Source organism: Diorhabda sublineata, chromosome 5 (genome assembly GCF_026230105.1).
Source record: "Diorhabda sublineata isolate icDioSubl1.1 chromosome 5, icDioSubl1.1, whole genome shotgun sequence".
NCBI lineage: Eukaryota > Metazoa > Arthropoda > Insecta > Coleoptera > Chrysomelidae > Diorhabda > Diorhabda sublineata.
In genome coordinates, this window is record NC_079478.1 from 8,501,071 (window position 1) to 8,521,012 (window position 19,942).

General features: G+C 31.3%; 1 protein-coding gene across 1 annotated transcript in view; it reads right to left on the reverse strand.

Annotated features, from left to right (window-relative positions):
- LOC130444651 (uncharacterized) overlaps positions 1–19,942 on the reverse strand; it is a 172,983-nt gene that overhangs the window by 75,456 nt on the left and 77,585 nt on the right. Inside the window, exon 2 of the mRNA XM_056779904.1 lies at positions 10,427–10,478. The gene's annotated coding sequence lies outside the window, so the exon portion shown is untranslated. The remainder of the gene's footprint in view (positions 1–10,426; positions 10,479–19,942) is intronic.

Below are 19,942 nucleotides of genomic sequence, written 5' to 3' on the forward strand. Positions count from 1 at the left end.
TCCAAGATAATAACATTTATTGATCACATTTACAATTTTAATAAGAAGTTCCGAATAAGGTTGTAGAAAGATATCGATTACTTCGTGTAGAATTTGACAGAAAATGCAGTACAACAAATTACTGGAAATAATGCTATAAATCATTAGCTGTACCAGATATTTCTTGCATAACTATGGGGACTACACAATATTAATGAGATATAATATATTCATTTATTTAAGTATTTTTATTAAAACAGATGAGGTGTAAACGATGTTTTAAAACATGTGTTTGCAACTAAATACAGGGAGTTCCAGTACTTAATTCAAAAAATTCAACAATAAGTGCTTGCCGAAGAACCTCTATCTTCAAAATACATCTCAAACGTTTGAACAGTTTTTCCTAGAACGTCCATCCCTCTACGCCATATAAGAAACAGGAAAAACGTAATATCATGTATTTTTCATACCTAGAGGGAAGTTAAGATCACAGCTGCAAAGGGTTTTTTTTCTCTCGCTTTGTCTAATCTTGCTCGTATCTCAACACCACGATCCCATTTATTTATTCCCAGGTATGTTAAATTCACTATTCAATCCATTTGTTCGCAATTAACTGTGATTTCTTCTTATGGTACATTATTAAGTTGCAAACATATAATTATTTTTTTTTTGTATTGAGCTTTACTTCATAGTTCTGTTAAACTATAACAGGACAGTCTATGAGCCTCTATAGTTCTTGAAACGAGCTGTCTATTAAAAGATTATTCCATTAACCAAGACTTTCTTAAGAGGATTCCTCTTCTTATTTCAACATAACTTTGGTAATCTACTAGCAATATAATTAGCGATAATCCGTGTATCTTTATCATCTAAAAGTGACTTTTACAGAATCTCAAGCATGTTTCACTCCATCGAGGGGTTTTTCATAACCGACACAAATACACGAGGATATATCGAAAAATTCTTAGCCTACTACAGAACCAAACAAAATTTCAATGTCAGAAACATTTTATTACTCAACATATTCTCCTCTTAATTGGATACATTTATTACAACGAACTTGCAATGTCTCTAGACCTTTAAAAAAATTTTTTCTTCTTACTTTGCAAACCAGACCTCCACAGCTTATATTACCTCTTCGTTGAAAGAAAATTTACGATATTTCAAACTTTTTTTTCAGTTGAATAAAGAGATGATAGTCGAATGGAGCCAAATCTGGTGAATAAGGGAGGTGTTCTAGTAATGCAAACCCTAAATCACGAATTTTAAGCTTGGCAACATGAGATTTGTGTGCGAGGGTATTGTCCTGCAAAAACAAAACACCTGTGGATAGCTTTCCGCGTCTTTCCTATTTAATATTTTCCCGTAGAGTAGTCAGTAATGTCGAATAGTAATCCCCAGTTATTGTTCTACCCTTATACAAAAAATCAATCATGATTACTCGATGGCAATCCCAAAAAACTAAAGCAAGAACTTTTCCAGCAGATTTATGGACACGAAACTTCTTATGTCTTGGAGAACCAGAGTGTCGCCCTTCCATCGATTATTGCTTTGTTTCTGGATCGTAGAAATCTACACAAGCCTCATACATAGTAACAATGTTTTCAAATCGAGCACAGATCGAACGAGATGTTTCTACCTTTGCACGCTTTTGGTCAACATTCAAACATTTGGGGATCCATTTTGCAGCAATTTTTCTTATGTCCAAATTGACGTGAGCTATATTATGAACGCATTCGTATGAAATATTCACTGCTTCGGACATCCGTTTTAGCCCAATTCGACGGTCTGATAAAATCATGTCATGAACTGCATCGATATTTTCGGGGACGGAAGCACATTGATTACCAAGGGTATTAAGCATATCTTCGTAAATCTGTTTACCTCTTAACCATCTTAAATATAAGTACTTGATGATGACTCGATAGTTCAATTTTTCGATTTTCCCAATTTCGGTCGACATATTTTTTCTTTTAATTTATTGCGTAACTCTGGTTTACTTTTTTGACGTCAAACTTTACACTGACACTTCTAATAAGTTATTGTTCGTTGCTTTGGTAATGCGATATTTTGTTTATGCTAGGCTAACTAGATATCAATGCATCCTTGTAAACGTTAATATCCCTAGATCTTTGAACTAGCATTTGAGTTGTAAAGAATGCCACACGCGTATCCACCATTTCGGAAACCAAATTGAGTATTTTTTATTTCTTCTTTAATTTTTTTTACATACCTATAACATAGGAAAACATAGGAAATATTGGCTAATCTACTTCTGTCTAATTTTTCTGCTTCCTATATAAATTGAACATGGGAAACTTTTAATCTTCTTTGATTAACCTTTAATAATTTTGAGGGTTATATTGTAAGTGTTGGTGTAGTGATTTTAGTGAATAGTGCATGCATGAAAATGTCGATGCAAGTTTCACAAAACGTCCAGTAAAAAATTTCTATTACATTTCTAATACACTAATGTTAATATGTCGACTCTAGTGACTGTTTACAAATTGGTGCTAGTAAAGTATAAAAACTAGTTCACTGAAAACACTCACGTTATTGTTTCATTCATTCTTATATTCGTCGTAATAGTTAATAGTTTAATCTTGAATACACATTGTTGTTTCATGAGCCGTTACTGGAGATGACCTTTAAAGAAGTGAATCACCATGCCATGTCAGTTTTTAATTAAAAGAATTATACACTAGGGGTCATAGGCGCGCCCAATATACGATTCTTTAAAATGCGATATATATGTTGAAATTTTCTAATAGGTAATGTAAAATAGAGAAAACATGTTTGTGAACATTAAGGAAAGTAACATATAATAATTGGTTCTCACGGTATCGAAATAGAAGAATATAGTAAAAGTTTATTTGTTTTCGTATTACTAATTACTAAAGAAGAATCAATCGAATTATTGCGATATACATGTAAATGAAAAGTGCATAAAAATCCCATTTTCGGGAGTAGTTGCATAATTCCATAAAAGTGATGGCAATTGTGAAAAAAACCGTTAAGTGAAAACATTATCTGTTTATTTTAACGTAATTTATTTGAATATTTCGCAAGTTGATAGAGAACTCCATTCAAGTGAAACAAAATGGAATGATAATGTTTAAAACATACAAGAATTAAAATTGCATGACAGCTAATTTGGGCTATGGACTTTCTTTAGCTAGACGTGGTTCTCATCCATCTGAATGTAAAGCGTCAGTGATTTTATATTTGAGTGTCCACTAGTTTTGATTACCAGTTTTCTTTGTAAAATTCGATACAACAATGGTTTCTCGTTAGCTATAATTTGATTTTAGTTTTTTAATGACGCTGACGTCTGACTTGTCGCTTGAGTAGTAGTTCATTTAGTCAGCGAATTTCCTCCAAATCAGTATGCTTTTGTACGACTTGCCTAATTATTGGACAGATTCACAGTGAGAAAAAGTCGTTCTGACTTTTTTCTGCTTGATAAGTAGATGTTTTTCCCCTTATTCTTCTTATTATTATTCAACCATTTCGGAGATGTGGAGGGCTCTTCTTTGAATATTCGTGAGCGAATTCGTCTTTTGATTTTTTTGCGGTTTCTACTGTAGTGTTGTTTTGCTTATCATTTTTGTAACCACCAATTAATTTGATCTGAATGTCACTGAACATGTTGATAATAATATTGTATTTATTGTATTGCTCGGTCAGCATCTCAAGATTTGCACGAGGTGAAATATTGGTGTTTATATCAATTTATCAATGGACTACCCTAAAATATATTCGTAATTTGATGCAGAATACTTGGAAGTAGCTTCTGTTATTGTCTGCTTTATTTCAAGGATAGATTTTTCAATAAAACCAAATATATTTATAATAAAAGTAGAGCTTAGCTCAACCTGAAACCATTGAATAAGTATCAGAGATCAATATAATAGAAATTAATAAATATGATAACTATATTTCATTGCTTGGCTGGGATTATCAATTTTTAAAAATTACATATAATGAAATTTCAAAAACTCAAAATATACTTATAAGAAAACGCGATTTTTATATAGTGAAATCAACAATCAAACATAAATTATTATTAAAAAAACTGAAATAATAAGCTATACATATTTTTTCAGATTTCTAATTCTTTTTTGAATAATTAGTACTGAAACCTAATTAAAGCGCTTGTGGCACAATGATTGTTGATACCATTGCTGATAATAAAGATTATGAAAATATTTAATTGCGCGGTTGTATTGAAATGAATTAATAATATTAGTGCAATACATTGAGTCTACTTTAAATACTTGCATTCACAAACCTTTTGAACTGAACTGAACATACTCTTCAATATAACTACACCACCACTTAGATTTAGGCAATGACACTATAAACAGAGACATTAGAGGTGTTAAATCCAAAAGGAATCATTTTTTGACAACATCATAATCAAATTATGATAGAATATCAAAGTTTTATCTTTTACTATATTCACCATACTGAGAAGTTCGTCTATTGCAATATCAGCGATGTGTGGGCAGAAAACACGAGTAAGACCAACTAGTCAACCGGGATGTACCATCGCGCGTCAAGATTTCGTGAGAATAGACCTGAGAGACCGTTTTGTTACTACGTCTTAAATTGCCAACCAATAGTTTCGTAAGAAAGATAGACCATCAAGAATTACTGCTGAGAATCACCAACGTCCACGTTTTAGAGCAGCAGCACTGGGAGATTGCTTAATATTGTATCCATCGACGAGAGTTAGGTACAAATTGCGGCCACATTAGGGTAATACGCCGCTATGGAAAACGAATTGATATTGGATAAAAGATGTCTACAAGTTGTATATATAAGATGACTCTCGACCCAATATTGCATAAAAAATTCTGCAGTTTCTACAATTAGTTGGTGTTAGTATTTGCCTTAGCCACCCCCATCGCCACATTTAAATTTGATCAAAAATGGGATAGATATAATTTAGAGGAGTCTATCCAATATGCACGATTATCCTCAGACTATAGCGCAGTAAATCCACGAGGTGCCAGTATTCAATTACCTCCTTTATTATGCCTACACGTATAGGTACATCGAACATCCCTTTCAGACTACCTACACGTGTACAGGGGTGGGTTTAGTTACATGGTCACCAAAAATATTATTCATTTTCTTACGAGTTTTGTTGATAAATTTTTTTTCAAATCCCACCATTATTAAATAAGTCAAGGTCGATAAATGATTTCTGCTGAGTGTGACAATTTTATAGCCACTGAGTATAATTATTACTTCGATGTGTATGAGGAAGATAACTTAGGATATAAATGTGCGACATTATGAATATTAGTTTCGTTGTATTAATAGGAAGTAGTGTATACAGAATGTAATTTACATACAGCATTAAGTATTGCTTTTTATAATATTTAAGATGAAAGAAATGCTTCAAGTAACTAACTGAAAACTAAAAATTACTTGGTTAAATCAATATTTCCTTAAAGACAAGCTCAATATATTTAAAAAAATTTACTAGAGAAATAACGAATTTCCTTATAAGAGATTTTCAATATACGTATATTACTACGTTAATTTTTATTTTTATTATTTGTGGTTAGTTAGTTTTGGTTTCACTATTTTCATTTGTTTCTTTTTTGACTGTTACATTATCAATATGTTCATTTTTTGTCTGTGATCTTTCTCGATAAAACTATGAGGTGCTTCAATACAGCATTTCCTCTTCTCCCTCGTAAAACTAATCATCACAAATCATTGACCACGAAAGGAACACGTACTTCAACCAAGAATATATGATCACTTTTGTATATTAAGAAGTTTACAGACAATCATTCTCAATTAAATCAATAACTATAGATTGTTATATCGGAAAAATATCAAATCAAATAAATATATAACAACAATCGTATCTCAAGGGCTAAAAATTCCTCGAAAGAAACTTGGTCTGTTATCAATGATTCATCTATTCTGTGAACGTTATTAAGAATATTAACTAAAATATCTCCAAGTCGTGATGCTCTTTCTTCTCTCTTTCCTTCTAAAAGAATCACTGGCAGTCTCTTCCTTAGACCTGTAAATAGATTTGAGCTAGAACAAAGCTTATGCTAAGTTATGATTAACCTTTGAAGAGGGTCTAAAAATCATAAACGTTCCCTTGCACAAGAGTGTCGAGAATGATTACACTAGTAACTATCGTCCATTGTATTTTACCAATCTTATTGAAGATAATTGAAAGACTAATGTCTATTGCCTTTTTTTTAACATAAAATCTTGAAAGCTCAACAATTTGGTTTCCTACCTAACAAATGCACTAAGGACGCAATGTTTTCTGTTCTTAATGAAATATATACATTTTATTATAAGTTTTTTTGTGATTTCGTTGAGGCCTTCGATTGTGTTCATCATGAAATTCTGATTGACAAACTAGAGTATTATGGCATCCGATGTGCCCCTTTAAAATGATTTTTATCTTGAATGTAGAAAACAACATGAAGTTTCAAAACATGCTTTATTGAAATACAATAATAAATGTTAAAATATATTTTCCTGTAAGCTACGGCAACTCCTATTTTCTGGTCTTTTCTGACGGACATTAATAATAAGTTGAGCAAAAACGTTTTTCCGGTCCCTCCTGGTGCGTCGAGAAAGAAGAGTCCACCATTGCCGGAGTTTATTCTACGTAAAACTTGATGGAAAACATAATTTTGCTCTTGACGTAATTGAGGTACTAATTCTGTCACTTGATGTTGTAGTCCTATAAAATCATAATCTAGCTCTCGAACAACTTCATTATTATTGACATTTTTTATTCATTGAGCCAATAACAATTAGAGGATGATTGTGATATTCCATTGTAGGGTTATATTGAAATCCAGTATCATTAAATCTATCTATTTCTGCTCGAACAATTCTCCTAGCCTAGCTTGCAGTTGTCTTCTCAACTCTGCATGAACCGAAGATTCTTGATTTCGTGCAACTTTTGGTGCACGGGCCTGTGACGAATTTTTAGATAATGTAGATTTACGCTTCCGAGGCATTTTTTAGACATACGCTTTCAGTGACAGTTGAAAGTAACAATGGTAACTAACCTCAAAAATTCCAAACAGCTGAAGTAGCAAAATTTTGATATTTGTAGACAAATTTTTTTTTTGTAGAAAATATTTTTTTAATAAAAAGTATATTATGTTACTTCTAGTACCTTCCAGAATATATGTTCAAAGTTTCATGATGATTCGTCAAGTAGTTTTTGCGTGAAAGCGTAACAAACATCCACGCTTTCATATTTATAATATTAGTAAGGATTAGTAAGGCTTATTCCAGATACCAAATAAGGAATTTTAATGTGTATGATATAAATTCTCTATAAGCAAATACACGCCACTGTATTAGGTCAAACTTAATGAGGGGTTATTTATATTTACTGCTTAGGTTAATTGTTGATAATTGAGCAATTGTATGAGGTTACGAATAAAGGAAACATTGTCTTTTGAAGAACTGAATCAGTGAGATATTTCAATAGATGAGAGAACATAGTAATAGAATTGAAATTAAATTTTTAATTTGAATATATACTGTACAACTATACTGATAATTCATATCAGTTTTAATAACGATTGTAAGGTATTATTTTATTGTATAATACAAAGAAAGATGCTTAGGGAGAAGCAATGCAGCACAAATTTAAATTATAAAGTACAGTGGACAGCAAATGCAAAAATTGCGTCTCCATGGGGCTCTACATTAATAGCTCGAAAATGCAAAATGAGACCGACATACAAGGCTCTAGAAACACGCTCGATACCACAACTTTTTATAGGTTTTCCAAAAAGTTAATGAATGATCATAAAAATACCCCAAAAAGACCCCAAATATGAAACAATCGAAGAAATTCCTTTCTTTCTTCAATAACAATACCCATTCAGTCCTTTGATTAAATAAAGACGGATCTCGTCTTTATTGCAAGGAAATGAAGGAAGCAACAGACCACCTCTTGTGTTAATACAAGGTTGTCCATCGCTAGTACATAAATTCATTATTCTTAAAACCAGAAACGGTAAAATGAATGGCTTCCAGACAGAGACACATTTTCTAAAGTCGTTATTATCTGACTGGTAAACAGTTCTAGTTACACAATAAATCAGAAGTCAAAGTGTTAGCGAAATCGATTGACGGCCCTTACGACCTAGCTTATCTAAATCCAAAAAAATATGAAAGAAATTGATTATATCACCTTTCAGAAATTTTATTCTCAAAGGAAATATGTCGTTATTGATAACGGTGAAATATTATTTTTTATTATTTATCTGAAATCCTATTTCCATTTTTACAGTTATCCGATTTCGGTTTTCGCAATTTCCGAGAGAAAAGTGAAAGAATACTTGACAGTCGTATTTCGTTCGATAAATCGCGTAAGATTGCAGAACATGCAGTCATATCCATTAATATCCCTACGAATATTTTTAAATATTGGTTTCTCTGTAACGAGTAGCATCTACTAATAGGTAAAAAGGAAGATAAAATGACGATCCTGAAGTAGGAGATAAAATGTATGCGTTGATCTATTGTTCATCTACCTTTATTCTTGTGGACCACTTGTCGACAAACAATGAAGTTGAAAAAAAGCTTTGATAACCTGGTAGAAATGATTTTTGTTGAATATCATTTATATAATTTAAATGAGAAAGATCTTCTACGAGGTGGGTTCTAAACATAGGTTGAAAAGCGTTAGCGGTCACAAACACGCAAATCAAATAGAAGTGACTTGGTGTGTTGGTCGATTTTCAGGTATCTTCCTTACACATACGAAATTCAAAATTTACCATTAAGCTTTTGAATTATCGTTATGTTTTCAATGTACAAGTTTGTTCAGTTGTTGAACATTTTTATCTGTTTTTGAGGTCGAAGGAAGTTGTAATAAACTGTTTTCAAAGTTACTACATTGTGAACATAGAGAAATCATAACATTTCCAGAGTTTTGATTGCGCTTGTTTCTACTGAAAATATGACTCGTTTTTTAAGATCCATGTTTCACGATAGGCACGATCTCACTAAAACTAGTAGCCCACCGACAAGCCGGAGCAGCAGAATAGTGAAATTACATGCAGCGTAAGTAATTGCTGTAAAAAAATGTAGTTTTTCATGACACCTTGATTGATACATAGCAAAATGTTGATAAAGAAGGTGATCAGGTTATCGATTAAAAATAAAAACTTGTTGAAAAATTATTCGTTTAAATTTTATTTAAGAAAGCCATATTTATTGTTCATAACTATCTGTATATGGCAAAATACTTATAGTAAAATCATGGAAATTTCTACGTTTGAGTTTTCGGATACGATCTTTTTAACTAAAATATTTTCAAAGAGGGCCGGTAGAACCGCTGTAACTTTGTTAATTTAAAATCAAATCCAATTGTATATACTAATCCTATTCCAACATTTATTCATTTCCGAAATATTTGAGGTTTTAAATTATTATTGTATTTTTTAACAAGTTCTTTAACTTTCATCAGTCAATTGTTGATACTTTCGAAGAAAATCGTTAAAATGGCTGGTTCTCAATTTAATAACTAATAAATAAAATTTAGACCACACCTGCATCTCTAAAAATTTACAGAAAACATTTATTATCTGGATAACGGTAAGGTTTAGGTATAGGTAAGAATACATGAATTTGCTTAATTTTTTTCCCCTGAATATATTAAAATAGAAAGAAAGGTTCTATTTAAAAAAATAAAGAAATTTTATATCTATGAAGTTAAACTTTAAACACTTTTTATACACACCCTGTATAAAATAAAAACTTTTTAAACACAGATTCAAATACGTCTGACCTTGCTAAAAACAACCGTACAGAAACAATTTTCATATCTTTAAAGGTATCCTCGTAAAAAATAGTTTATAAGGGTCTGCAACGGTCAAATTTTTTACAAAAAAATCAATAGCTCACAAAGTATGAATTTTTTGAAAAAAGTTTTTAGATAAAAGTATACTAAAATTTTACGAAAATTCCAAAAATTTATTAATATATAGGGTGTTCTATTCAAAATAACAATCTTTGAAATTATTTTAGTTAAAAATATCGTATTCAAACGTAGAAATTTTTATTTTTTTACTATAAGTATTCTGCCATATACAGATAGTTTTAACTCGTCGTGGGACACCCTGTATAAATCAACGAGTATCGATGTTTATTCTGATTCTCCTGTGGATTTTGACATATCTTTCCTAATGGAAATAAAATTATTGTAGATGTTTATGTAGTTGGTTATGCATGCTAAATTGAAAATTTCTACAGATTAACATTTAGGCAGTAGAGCAAAAAACAAATTAAGAAGATATTCATATACTTCCATGTTGAAAAATCATTTGTGACTTTACCGTATGACAAAGCTAATAATTTTAAAATATAGCTTTCACTCTTTGTTAGTCTTGCTCTCAAGTAACACTGATGGTTATTTGGTACTCACCGTTTATGTAATTATTTGATTTTCTTGTAATTTACATGTTTCTGCAAACAATCTGAAACAAATAAAACAAAATGTCAATCAATAGAACTGCGGAACTTTGAGGTTTGTATATATAGGGAATATTGTAGCATATCAAATATGAAATATGAATTTTTTATTTAATAATCCAAGATATCATATTGCAAAATTCATTGTGTGTATAATCACAGCTAACTACCGATATATCTGGGTCTGGATATCCAGCATAAAACAATCGTCTCTAATCTTCATATTGAATTTGAAATTGATGCAGTCGTAAATACGATGTATGGTCAAGACTACAATAAATGAATAGTCATAGCAGCAATTAATCACGTTACATCTGTTTCAGTCTCATATCCACATGGATTAAAAAAAGCAGTGGCAATTTTGAATCCGTTGTTATTTTACTTACTCCAACCGGTCTACTTATAGCGTCTATAGGGGAAAAGGTAAACATGAATCTTGATCAACACATCAATGTTTTGTTGGACGAAAACTTGGACGACTTAAAGCATAGAAGAAAGGTCACCGACCTGACTCTGTTTTACCGTTACTACCACAGCAAAGGGTACCCCGAGTTGTTGCCTATAGCAGTTTTTGTTAAGACCTAGTCGACGGACAGACGTGGCTCATGAACACCGAGTTTGTCTTCAGACGCCCAGAACTTATCGGGACTCTTTTCATTGTAGAAGTGCAAACCTGTGGATTAAGCTACCAAGATTCGTATTTCCTGAACACTACAACCAACAGAAGTTTAGGATCAATATTTTTGTGATCCAAGCGGAGTAACTGTGAACTCCGAACTTCACAAGCGGGTACTGGAAAGTTTGAGAAGCGATGTGCGGAAAAAGACCTTAAAATGGGCCAAAGGTTTTCTTCTCCAAACAATTCGCGAATTTTTGATCGCTTAAAGTCTTTCTGTCTGCTCTCTTTCACCTTATTAATCATATTTATCACTAAGTGACTGTTGGCTCTTCCCGAATATAAAAACACATCTTAACAGAACAAATGAAAGCTATTTGGAAGAAGGTCTTCTAGAAATATCTTCAATCATGGATACAACGTTGGTATAAGTACGTTACTAAGCAAGAGCAGTGCTTTGAAGGAAATTGATTTAAATTTTATTTATATAATTCAATTCGTTTGCCTATTCTCTAATAAACATTGCATCTTGCTCTAAGTGTATCTGTGAGCCCAATTTCTCCAAGGTCTTTGAGATAACCTAGTTGTTGTCTTGTCAGGTTTGATACTCGTTTTCTCCCGTATTTTCAACCTTTCTTTTCATCGGAACTCTCTACCATGATCTAGATAACGTCTCACTCAACTATAATTGTGAGCAGAAGCATCATATTGTTGAAATTTATTGTTGAAAAGCAAGTTCAAAAGAAAAAACCTGCCCATTGTGTTTTAGAGGAAATTGAATATGTTGCTCGTGTAGGATGTGTGGATATGTGTCATTTCAATATTTATTTTGAAATTTTAAATGGGAAAATACATATATGGATCTTTAAAACAGGCCGTTTTGTGTAGTGTTGGTTTTGGATATTTCTACAGAAATAGTCTGAAATACAGTATCTTTAGATTTTTCACTATATTTCTATATAAAATGAAAACAGAGAAATTCATAAGTATACATTCGTGGCGGAGAAAAGAAATAGAAAGAGAAAAAAACTATATAGTATATACAACTTCACCGAAATAATTCAGAAACATGAAACAAGAAAAGAAACGTGAATAAATTTAAAACAGAGATTGGGTATTAAAAATTTCAAATTCAGAAAGGAAAATAAAGAAGAAAAATAATCAACAAGACTATATAAAACAAAGAATTACATAATATATGAATAACTTCACTTATTCAAACATATTCAACAGACACTTAAGTAATTCAAAGAAATCTCGAAACTAAAGCTGCGGCAGCAATTGAAATGAAGAATTTGAGTAAAATTGTAAGAAATACATAATGGAACACAATCAAAAATTAATAAATAAGAGAAATTATAACGCAAAGACCGATAATAGTACAGGAATATGGAATACTGAGCTAGTAAACCAAAGAAAAAATTAAAAAGACAGATAACACAATGGATAGGCCTGATAGATAAAATAGCATAGATGAAGCCAAAACTCTACTGGAAATGAAAACAGATGGCAAGGAGAGAGAAGTATGAAATGAAAGAAAATGGATAGAAGAGGTCACGGAATTTAAATCTAACTCCTGAAAAGGCATAAAGTTGACTAAATAACAAGAAGTTTTTCCATTTTTAAACTAATCCCATCTGTGCAGCATATGTTATTGTGATATAAGCAATATTTTCCACGAGAAAATATCTATTATATTTTATAGAAGATATGTAGAAGGCACAGAAAATTTTTCAATCAATATTTTGGCACGTCTATGTATGTCTTAGATGCATTTAAAATGAGCGTCATAAGTCACGAGATAATCGTAGAATTCGCAGGCAACGTTTATAATAATTATTCCACTTTTCCTTTGAACTATTTACTTACTAAATAAAAGTTATTATGTTTAATAAGACGATAGTTCACATTTTGTAGTAAACACGAACTTATGATGTATATAAATATTTGTTATTTCATATGTTAAGGAGTATTAGTAGTCATGACAAGACAATAATCGTACAAGGTCTATTTGCAATAGAGCTATTAATTATAATTAACAAACATCGCGGTTTCAAATATAACGCTCGTCTTTGTAATTGTAAGTTGTAAAAACATATTCATGGACATATTTTAAATTATGTTTAGAGATTTAATTATTCATTTTACTTAAAAATATATCAACTAGATAATCATAAAAACAATCAACTCATTAGATTACTACATTCCATATAATAGCTTAAATTAAGTTTTGTGTAATAATAAAATATAAATAATAAATTTAGTTATCACCACAAAATGTATTACAATTTAGAGAAGCTTAACTTTGTCTTAAAGAGCAAGGGAACTCTCATGAAGAATTTTCTCTTTTTATTCTCAACACTCAAGAATATGAACGTGCACCATTCACGATAGGATTAAGAGTTTCTTGTATTTTTATTTGTCGTGATTCAGAAGTGCAACATCATTGGTATAGCCTACTTACTGCATAACTGAATCAAAGGAGAAGCCAATTTCACATTAGTCTCTCCTCTGATAGCCCATGGTAAGATCGTTTACGTTGTCAAATTTTGCTTAGGGACATTTGGAAGGTACTCGAGAAGAGTCGAGTGTCTTTCATTGTTGTTGTTTCTAATTCACTAGGTGTCTGGTCTTTGACTCAAAAACCAAGGTTTCAACCACTGCCATTGCCACATACAAATAGCTGATTTTAATGGATCGCAGTGACATATTGGTGAACAAGCCGGTCTTCGGTCCCTCTGAAAAGTTATGGAAAATGTTTTTTTGTTTATTATTTCTTTAAAGATTCTCATTTCCTCATGAACCAGGGTTCCTGTGATAGAGGAATTCCATTAATTATTTATGTGCCGACACCTTCAATCGCTTAAACAAATTTTCAAAAAGATTTGACAATAAGAAAAGTGAATGATTAATTGATTGAATAGGTAAATATCATAGACAACATAAAAGCGATGAGCTTGACAGTGACAAATGGTGAAACAAGTCAATTGAAAAAACATTGTTAGTTTCCATTTTTACGCGGAAAGTAACTTCGCCATATATATTTCCAGCTAACAACGTATTAGATAAGATACTAATTGAAGTTAAAATTTGTTTTCAGAGCATGAATAAATATTCGAATAGTTATAAACTTAATTGTTTCCTCATTCTAGGAAACGTTTTCATAGTTGGGAATATGCCACTTCCCTCGCTTTGCAATGTGAACATTGATTGGAGATGCTTGTAGTCAGGAAATAGTGAAAACTCATTTTATTTCTCGCCATAAACTATTTTCACCAGTTTTCACTTTGCGTAACGTAAAAGCTTCTAAATAAGTTGATCTCAACCGTTAAAAAAGGACAGTGTTAATTTATAGTCTATCGGTAACAAATGTATGTATTATTTTCAATTGATTTGATTATTATCATCAGTTTTACTCATAGTGAAAATATTTTTTTGAAAAGTTAGTGTAGTAAGAAGCATTCGATTTATAGTGATCTTTGAACTGTTCATCTCAAATAAACAATAAGAGTCATATCCAATAATTAATGAAACTCTTTCTCAATCAATAATTTCATACCCATATAATATTTTTGGTGATGAGTTTACCTCTTGAAGATGATAACTTCGAAATGTGCATCAGACTGTGTAATTGTGAGTGTTGTAGCGTAAACAGTGTGTTCAGTAGTAAATTGCCTAATTGACTTACCAAAAACAATACAAGTTTTATGAAATATTTCATTCATTCATAAGCTATTTCAATTCTATAGAGTTATCTTGAAGAGAATAAAATAAGAGACAAGCATGTACTTTCTTTAAAGGCTACTGTATCTTTCAATAAGAGATTATTGAGAAGTATTAGGGTCATCCTTTTAGTTTTCTAAATTTGTATTAAGTCCTTATTAACACTTGAAAAGTTCCATGTATATCTGTACTGACATTCCTTTATTCTCATTGGGAAAATGGAAAAACATCCTTTTAATATTCTTAGTTTTGAGAGGTGTTACATCAAATCAAATCGATTAACGATTATTAAAAGTATGTAAGGACTCTCTACCTTCAATTGCATTATGTACTGCTACATTTAAAAGTGTTCATACAAATTTTGAAGACGATCTACGTAGAGGACGTCCAAACAGTCAGAAAACAAAGCAAAAATACAGGATGTGATTATACAAGATCGTCGATTAACTGGAAAATATTAGTATAAGCCGTAGATATCTCGTTAAGCATTGTGAGAAGTGTTGGTTTACAAAAATATCAGTTTTAAATGGATGTGGCAATTTTTTCAAAAACGTATGGAATGTTTTAGAACGATAATATACTTTGGCTCCAAAGCTTTAAGAATTTTTCTTGTGTGTGTGTGTGTGTGTGATTAACTCCACAATAGTAGAAAAATAAACGCAAAATATTTTTGTTATCTTTTGGATCAATTGAATGTGTAAATTCGCAAAAAATATAACGAACTGTTCAAAATCCACCCCATTCACCGCAATTCTATCCCCTGCCTGTTCTAATATCTCAAAAAATGAATACATATAAAAAGGTTCTATTAAATTGAACAAACTCCCGATTTCTGGGAAAAGTGTATTGTAATTGAAGGAGAGTATATCGAGTCACATCATAAAACATAAAATAATATTTTCCTGATCAAATAATTAAACTCGTTTAATAATGAAGTATTGACATCAAGGAATAGTAATGATTAAACATTACTACTCGTACTACTATGACAGCTACGCTACTGAAAAACCCTGGCGGTGCTTTTGATATAAAATTATACACCTTTTTAATGATTTCAATTAAAGATGTTTATTGCTTACAATTTCATTTAAAATCGATAATGTTCAACCCTTTACGAGTTTTGTAGAAATAATGGAAATAATTTTTATAGCCACGGACAATTCAGATAGTAATAATGTACATTGGAAACAAAATCAATGGCAATCCATTGCATGAAAAATTACTTTTTTACATACTATACTGTAAAGTCGACTTTACAGTACTGAATTGAGTCCGGAAAATGGCACTTTACAATATCCTTGTACTTTACAGTACTCTTAAATTCTCCCAATCCCGTTTGAAATAATTAGAAATGAAAACATCAATAACAACTAAACTTTTAATCTAATTTTTGAATGTGAACAGTAATGATCAATTACTGTTACCAGAAACGTTTATCGTAGGAATTACTGGGTGTATTTTTTTATTTTCAAGAATGCTGCTAGATGTGTGGTTTTGGTTTAACACTTGTGCAAAAGTTTCGCCCCCTTGTATCATCCTTGCTATTTTATTTTTGCTCTCAACGGATTCTTCCACATATTTTTCAGCCACTGATGAACTCGACTATGCCGTTTTAAAACATTGCCAGCGTTGACAAAGTCTTTCTGAAGCGATGTCCGGTGAACTTTTCTGAATGCTCAATATTGAGGAATTCAGCAAGTTTTTTATGTGCCCCGCCAACAGTGTGGATTCCAGCTCTTTGACCTACGCATTTTCCTTGTCTGTAGCTTACTAAAAGTGCTTTAAGTGAAAGGTGCTTTCGCAAATTTTTATATTTTTTGAACACATCCAAATATTGCATGGCATTGCTGTTGATTACAGTAAAAACCCGTCGAACATTTGTTTTTGTGTGATTAATACGATCCACAAACGGAAAACCAGTAACCTCTACATCTTCTACTTCTGAATTATAAATGTCTCCAACCTCCGGCAATGCCAATTAATTCGATAACTTTCACCAGTCTTTGTTTGGGACGTCTCTTGTAAAAGTTTTAACTTCTTCTTTGGTTAGCACCTCCGACTGGTTTTCATGGTAGTCTACACTTTGGTTTTTTTAAAAAGTTATTAACTTATTATAACTGGAAATGTTTACATTCTCATTAACCATAATCATTGATTTGACCATCGAGAATTTAGACCATAATTAAGAGCTATTTGATGTTTTTGACTAAAAATATAAGGTTTAAAAAGAATGATTCTAAAAAACAACTGTCAGCATTTCATTTGAATAACCAGCCATTCTTTCGGAAAATATTTTTTGTATTTCCAAAAATTCAATATTTCTGCCTTTGTTTACAATGTTACCTTAGTGACTTCTGTTCATTTTTATTTTTCTTCGATAATAATAATAATAATATAATAAGAGAATATTCAAAGGAACTATTTTTCAGTAAAATTTTCAAATATGACATTTCATATTTTAAATAGTTTTACTTTTTACTTACGACCACGAACAGTATTAACAAAAACATATTACGATATACGTCCGTAAAGTTATATTACGGTACACTCCATTAAATATTCTTGATTTGGCTCCTTCGTCGCCTCGTCCATAAACATTCATCTCGTACCGTACTAAATCACTTTCCGGATTTATAACGTAAATAACTATAAATTTGGCACGAGTTGCACATTTATAATAATTAATAATAAAAGAATTCCAATTAAGTTCATTTTCCATTACCAAAAATGTCTGTTTATCATGTATCATACGACATATTACATTTGACAAACAAGTTACGATTTACCGGACAGGTCTACTAGTAACTTCTTTAGGAATAGACAATGTTATGTACGACCGGCGCAAGATCAACATTTGGTCTCGGTCTATTGTTTTTTTGCTCACACTATATTGCCACTTGCAATACTCTAAAATGGCGCTATCAGATTCATAAAAAATGTCACTTGCAAATCAAGAACCAAGAATACCAGAATCAGTGGGGGAGAGAGAAAGAGGCAGAAAGATTGAGAGAAATTGAGCTATATGCGAATAAAGCTGTGAGAAAAATCAATTATTTGAGAATCAATGTTAGAAACTAAAATAAGAAATATGAAAAATCTTTAAAGTCTGAAGCATCTACGGATAATGTACCCTGCACTAAATTGTGGTACAATTTCGTTATTGTTCAAGGTACTTCCAGGGAATCTTCACTGAACTTAGATAGTGATGTCGAAAATAATTCGTGTGCAGAAATACTATTTCTTATACCTTTTCCTCCTTTTTTATAGAAGTAAGCGTTGTTATGTGATTTGAGATAAATTCTCTCATCCGTTCATCCATAGAGATTCTGGTTCAAAATTCAATTCATTTAGTAAGTTAAAATGACATAAACAGCTCTTATACAACTTTTTCGCTTCCTTTTCACTGTTTTTATTTCATTCATCTTCAAAATTGAAGCAAGGCTGATGTCATCGCAAAAATAACTGGAGTCCCTACCGATACACCGGAACTTCCTTATACACGCTACCGAGGTTTGGTTTATTGATAAAATTTACCCCTCTGATATACTACTGCTTCATTCAAAAATTAGATCTTATGCATTCAAACTTATCTAATATTTTGATAAATACGTGTAGTAATGATACAACAATCCAAAAACTACGAATTCTCAAGCATTAAAACTGATTCTTTAATTTATTCAATTTAATTCAAAGTTATAATCTCAGAATTTCAAGATTAAATTATTCGAAGTTTTACTAGGAAGAAAAAATTATCTGTGTAAGTACGTTTTTCTACAAATAACATTTGTAATTAACTTTCTTCAATTTTATTACCTATTACAACTTAATAAACTAAATTCACTTCCTCTTCAAAATGCATAAAACAAAAATATCTTTAGAAGTTTACGATTCTGTAATCTTTTTTTGAGGGCTTTTTGAAATTTTTTTGGAGAGAGATGTGTTGAGATTTTTTAAAATTACATGGACGTTAACAGTTAATACAGATAGTACTATCCAAATCTTTTCTCGTTTTAGTCACAGTGTAGAAAATTGTTGGAAGTTGGAATCTGCCATTCTTCTAACGTATAATTGAAATTTTTACAAAAGATTGAAAAATACATGTCAATGTTTTGTAATAAAGATTTATTTTCAAACTGTATGGTTTGGAAGTTTTGAACAGGAAGTTGGATTTCCCGAAATTCTATATCATGCAAACCAGGGTATCTAACTTTAGCCACGTGTTGATATTCCTTAGTGGGGTATAAATTTTGTGATTTGGATCACTGCATTCATAATCGTTCTTTTCCTATAATTATTGGGGAATATATTTACATTTATCAATTAATATTTGATCATAGCAATGATCTATATTCGCTTTGACTTTGAATTTCGATGAAATTTTGGTTTGCTGTTACTCATTCCTCTAGGTATTTATACATTTATTCTTCAAAATGTTTATCTTGGAAGGCTTTTAATAATTTGCATCACTCTTCGGAGAATTCTTATACCAGAATGCGGATGATCCAATATTATTCTATCATGTTAAATCTAATATCACCACTAGTAAAATTTATTTTTACCCCACATTCAAACAAAATTTGGCAAAAGATTCAACTCTTGCACTCCTGAAATAACAATCAATAACTACAAACAAGGGCATGATATTTGACTATAGATTCTTCTGGAGACAGCACATACAAGAAATTAAAAAATGTTCAAGAAGACTGAATTATAAAAACTTTCTGTAATAATCATTGGGGTGCAAAAGAAAATTCCTTGATGAAGATGTCAAGACTTAAATCCAATGGACCCTAACATAATACCAATTGCATTATAGCTCTTCATGAAATTTAATTGCACGACATATTCCCTTTCTAGTCTTTAACAAAAACATAAACTTATCCAAAAACAGATCTCCACCTCTTGCTAATATACCATCCTCGTTAAAACCTTTTTCTTAATTTGAAGTCTTCCTCTGCGAAACAATATAACATGGTACTTTACGCGGACTAATCAAAGACCGAAGTTGGAGTTGGATGTTCTGTAAGGTGCTCACAAAAACAAGCGTTTATATTTACATGCGCAACCTTATAAAAATCTTAAGTCCAAGATATACGAACAGCTGAGAAATCGAAATACTTGTTCATCATT